Source organism: Alligator mississippiensis, chromosome 3 (genome assembly GCF_030867095.1).
Source record: "Alligator mississippiensis isolate rAllMis1 chromosome 3, rAllMis1, whole genome shotgun sequence".
NCBI classification, from domain to species: domain Eukaryota; kingdom Metazoa; phylum Chordata; order Crocodylia; family Alligatoridae; genus Alligator; species Alligator mississippiensis.
This window is the reverse complement of record NC_081826.1, coordinates 32,638,871-32,644,870: the sequence shown is the minus strand read 5'-3', so window position 1 is coordinate 32,644,870 and position 6,000 is coordinate 32,638,871.

Here is a 6,000-nt window from a genome sequence, read left to right as displayed (position 1 = left end):
AAACAGTAAGTAAGACTAGTGAAATTTTATGTGTGAATTAAAATAACACCAACAATAATCAGAATGCAATGCATTTATCTAAATAGTCTTGTTCCCTTTTAATACTTAGATTACATCTGCCATTCCATGTTAGGCTGTCTGGTCTTGTTTTAAGTGAATACAAATTACTTAATGATAGTCCCAAATTAAAAATGTTCCACTGGGGTGGGGGGAACCCTCATTGAAATGAAACTGTTTCAATGAGATAGCTACAGTGACAAATAAAGCTTGCCCAGGCACATCTGATGCACCTACGGGCTTTTATTATTATATTTTATATATAATTATACATATATAAGTACTTCATATGAAATATATATGGCATAAAAATAATTGCTGTGTTAGTACTTATTTATGCAGGAACATGAAACCTGTTATAAGCTGTCTGAGCTATGCATGAAAAGTGGTTTGGAAAATTACCAGAAATGTGTTCAGAGTAATTTTTCTGGAATCTAAAGAATTTCACATCAACAGTGCTAAGTCTTTCTTTACCTTCACGGGCTGCTTGGAATATCAGTCTACTGAATAGAATTACAATATACTGGAATATTAGGCAAGATCCTCAGCTAGTGCAAATCAGCATAACTACGGAGCTGGCTCAGTAGCTCTGAAAGGCACTACATTTCTAAAAATAATGGGGGGGGGGGAGTTGTTGGGTTTTTTTCATTTGTTTGCTTGTTTTGTTTTGTTTTTCCCTCTAGTTACACTTTTATGTTTCTACTTAGGATCCAAATCCCAGCAGATAGCAGCACCTGAGAGTGTTCAGCACTATACAGAAAGGGATGAGGCCACTAATGTTTATTCCAAGATGTGTTTAAATTCATCATGTTTTCAAGAATACAGAAATTAGCAAAATGGTCCCAAGGTAAGAGGCAATTTCATATTTCTGGGTATTCGGATAAGCAGCAATAAGCATGGCAGACAGTAGTTCAAGAATTAATGTACCTGGCCACTGAAGGCCTCACTATCATTTGTGACATCTGTTACAGGGCATCACTGGTGGGTGCCTCTAAGGTTCAGGCCACTGCTGGCCTTCCACTCCCCCCCTTTACTGACACACCTTTGTGTGAAATATCTTGGAGAAACTATCTCATTCCAGACAGGAAGTGGTGGTGTGCACTTAAAACCAGGTGCCACTACCTTTTCTTTAGTTATGTCCCCACTATCAAACAGTTAAGTTCCATCTCCTCAGCCTACAAGGTTTCTCCTTGCCTAGCTAATAGTCCTACTTCTGTCCCTAAAGGGTTTCAAACCTAGGGCTCTGTGCTCCACTGGCCATGGATTACTGCTCTGGGCCAGGTCTGTGGGCCCCCTGCCTTTGCTACCCTGGCAGACCCTAAGCTTCAAGCCAGATACTCACAGCTAGGGCTGTGCAAAACAGCACCATTTTGTTTTGACTTCCATTTTGCCATTTCAAAGCAACAGTGTTTCATATCATTATTTTGTTTCATTTTAAAGCACTGTTCTGTTTCATTTCGTCAAAACTCTTTGGCTGTTTTGACATTTCACCCATAGGGTATAATGGGGAATCATGAAAATGCCTATAACTTCATCATTTCTTGCCTGATTCAGATGAGAATTGCAGGGATGGTAGTCTCTTCTGAGGGCATGAAGCCTACCAAGCTTCAAGGGGACAAGTTTAGGGGTTTCTGGGAAACTGCACCTCAAACTGTTCAAAGCAAAACTCATATTACTTGCCAGCAGCAGCAGCCTCTTGTCACTCCGCACTCAGATCTGGGGGCCCGCGCCCACTAGGAGGGCTGTGGGATTGTGCTGGACTCTTTCCAGGGGGCATGGACCCCTGGATCTGTGTACGGGATGACAGCATGCTACTGCTGCCAGCTGGGACCAGCACCTGCACCTGAGTCTACTCAGCACAGCCTGTGCCAAGCGCCAGGAAGAACCCAGTGCTGGCACTGGCCCCAGCTGGCATCAGCAGCCTGCTGTCATCCTGCACACAGATCTGGGGGCCTGTACCCCCTGGGAGGGCTGTGGGAATATACCAGACTCTTCTGAAGGGACATGGGCCCCCACATCGACATGCAGGATGACAGCAGGCTGCCGCTGCTGGCTAGGGCCAGTGCCAGCACCCGAGTCTGCCAAGTGCAGCCTGCACTGAGTGCCAGGAAAAACTCAGTACTGGTGCTGGCTCCAGATAGCAGCAGCAGCCTGCAGTCATCCTGTGTGTAAATCTGGGGGCCTGCAACCCCAAGATGGTTGCGAAGCTGTGCCAAACTCCTTCTGGGGGGGTGCAGGCCCCTGGATCTGCATATGGGATGATACCAGGCTGGCATTGTCGGCTGGGGCCAGCAGCATCCCTAGGCTTTCTAGCATGGACTGCACCCACCAATGGTCCTAGCCAGCAGTGGCAGCCTACTGTTATCCCACGTGCAGATCCAGGGGCCTGCACCCCCCAGGAGGAGTCTGGCACAGCTGCACAGCCCTCCTGGGAGGGCACAGGCCCCCAGATCTGTGCACAGGATGACAGCATGCTGCTGCTGCCCCCGCCCTGCGGAAGAGCTGGGGAAATAATAAGAGAGCTGGGGAATTGAACAGGGAGCTACATGTTAAGATCAGAGAACAGTCCTTCCCCCCTCCCTCCCTCTCCTTAGTTTCTGTTTAGCTGCAGCAAGCCCAGCTTCGAAACTCCAAATGTTTCAACACTTTCAAAATGTTTTGTGTGCCCTCATTTCATTTTGAAGCTGTTTTGAAGCCTTTTGTTTTGTTTTGATTTCATTGTTTCGAGCTCAAAACATGTTGAAACAGTTTCAAAATGAAACACCCATCAAAATTTTGCACAGCTCTACTCACAACCTTTTTAGGGCCATTTAATGCAGAGCCTCAAGTTACTACTCTGCTATGCAGCCTCCACATCTCCCCTAATAGCTGCAGTTGTTTCACTGGTTGTTATCAGCACAGATCTTTAACAAACTATCCTAAAACTCTGGGCTACCAAAAAATATCCCTGAAAAAACTTCACCTCACTTGGGTTCAAAAATATAACTAAGGGGAAAAACATGCCACTTACTACTGCTGCAATCCACAAATCTTCAGGTCCTTTCCCCGTGTTCCCCAGAGCATTGCTAACCTGCTTCCAGGGTGTGTCCTTCTCCCCAAGGACAGCCAGTCCTTCCAGACCCTTCCTCTCTCTCTGCTGGCAGTTAGGGACCAGCTTTTATGTCTCCATGCTCTTCCCCTCTTCAGTTCACCTGACCTCCACCTAGTCAAACCAGCACAGGAGTTCCTCATTATCAGTGTGCAGTATCCAGGAGGGTTATATCTTCAGCTTGTCCCCAGCTGCATCTTTTCACCCCTCCAGGCTCTAAAGTTTCTCAACTTAAAGGGACCTAGCTCTGCAGCTAGGTGAAACCCCCTGTTACACATCACAAAACAGCACTAATGCTTCTTCATCTTTGTAAAGAATCTAAAAGACTGAAGTACCTTTCCAGATCTTCAGTGACAACTGAGACAAAGATGCAGAATAGCACAGAAAACCTTGTGCTTTTGGACCAGATACAGAAATTACACTTATTGCATGATAACTGCACAGCAAGTGTTCTACAGCTGTAACCAAACAGGCAGTCAAGGCACATACAACTCTGTAAAAATGGCAGATCCTACTCTAAGATAACACTTGATGGATGTGGCATCAGACTTCAGTGCTGTAGGTTACAGCACTGTAATGAACATCTGTACCAGACTCCATCATGACTCACAGTAGGTAACATTCTGTCAACATCTTATGGATGTTGCGGGGCAGCAATATAGACTAGGCCAGAGCTCTTCATCTCTGCCCAAGTGCCAGGCCGGCTCCACCCCCAGGCTCTAAGTGACCCAAGGTGGAAAAGTCCCTGTTTCCAATCGCCCCCCAACCTTGTTCCTTCCAGTCACCTCTGAGCTACTATCTGGTAGTATCACCATAATAATACAGATTCCATCTATCCCATCTGGGTATTTGTAAAGATTGCAGATTTTGATTAAGTGTTGTGCTGTTTTCTGAACATCATACTGACACAGGGGGCTGTCCAAGATGTTCATTTAGTATAGTGCTGTTTTGAAGCTTCTGTATTCAGATCTCAGTCTTTTCAGTTTGACCCATGCTTCTCTGTCAAAGTCATGCCCAAAGGGGGACTCATTTGTTGTTGGTATAAAAAGCTGTAGCAACAGATTTCAGACTGGATTACTCTGAATGATCATTTCATTTCCATTCACCCCACCCTTTATCTAAATTTAACACAACACACAAGACCACAGTACCCAGCCTGCAAGGCTCTGCACGGGTTCATAAATGTGGCAGCATGGGAGAGGTTAGGGTCTGTTTTATGTCACTTGGTTTAATGCCCTAGAATGCAGGGAATACATCTGTGTGTCTTCAAGTTGTGCATGTGTTACAAGTCTCTGCACATTGTTAAGTACAGAGTTGAGCTTTTTAATGGACAACTTCTGGACCATGCAAGAGCACAGTAATTTGCTGGGACATATACCATAGCAAGTGCAGTAGTTCTGAGCACTTTGAAGTTGTCACCCCATGTCATGCTGGCTAAACATCTTAAGGCAGCTACCTGTGCAGAGACTTTACTGTGGACCTTCTGAATCTGATGTTTATAGGTGAAGGAACAGCCTAATGTTTCTCCTTGGTAAGATGAGGTATGCTCATGGGGAAGAATATAGTTGCCTACTGTTAGCTTGATAATTGTGGAAGACTGATTTATTGATGCTTCCCACTGACCTCATGCCTCTCAAGCAGCACCCTCCTAGCCCCCACGCCACTGGCCTAGAACAAAGTAGAAGCACCGGGGCCAATACCCCCTACTGTTATTGGGGGCTGATCAGTCTGTGTTTCACTGAGTAACCATAAGTCTGATTGTCATCTGGCTGCCCCATCCCTCAAGGTCTTGTTGCTTTCCTGAGAGAGGCCACCACATTGATGTAGAACCACATTATGCAAAACAGCACCCATATAGACCCTGAAAGACACCAAAAGGGTTTTTTTGAGTCCCACAGACAAAGTGTAACCAACAGTTGCAACTTTGGATTTTTTCTGGCATGTCTCCAGGTGCCATTTGGCAGAGAACCTATGTATGAGCACCATTGTAGGTAAGATGCAGTCGGAAATGGGAGTTTTCCCTAGTAAACCTCTCCCCCCAACTCCCTCTCTCTCTCAATGGTCAGTGCTGGGTTGTGAGCAGCTGCACAGCTTCTGGCCCTGAGTAGGGGAAAGGTCCCTCAGTGTCTCCCTTGTTTGCAGACTCTGCAATAGAGTGTGGGAGGCCCAGTTGTGGAACCTAAGATGCTGGATCCAGGATGTTTGGCCAGAGACATGTGTAGACAAGACTGATGAAAAGAGGACCACAGGGGATGCTCAATGTGCAGGGCTGGAATGTGAAGGTTGATGACAGCTTTCACCTGCATTACCATGGCACTTGGATGAGCCATCCAGGTCCAGGAATATGCTGCAAAGGTCCAAGAATGGGGTCTCCAGATGGCCACACGCTGTTGAAAGAGGTCACCCTCTCTGCTACAGAGCTGTTACAGTCACAGTGCCAAGACAAGGAGTTTATGCACACAGTCAAAGACTGCTTGGGATCCAGCCAGCATCAGCACCATCTTCCATGGGGCGACTGTTGTCCTCCTGGGCAAGAATGGTGGAGCAGGCTGCTGCCCACCCTCCCTGGCATGGAGAGTCTCATTATAGGGACTCCTCCCTGGAGTGACATGCCTGAGAGTCCCCTGGGGGGCAGGCCCTGGATGGCAGTCTTGGGGGAACATTCCACACCACTCATTGATTGGGAGATGCTGGGGAGCAAGGAGCGGGGGTTGGAACAGGAGATCCAGAATGTGGGAGATGCAGACCCTTGGTCTAAGAAGCCAAAAATGCATCCAGTGGGGGGCCGCATCTGGGAGCACCAGTGCATGAGGGGAGGGGGACCAAGCTGCCCAAGACCTGCTGCCAGGGCGGGC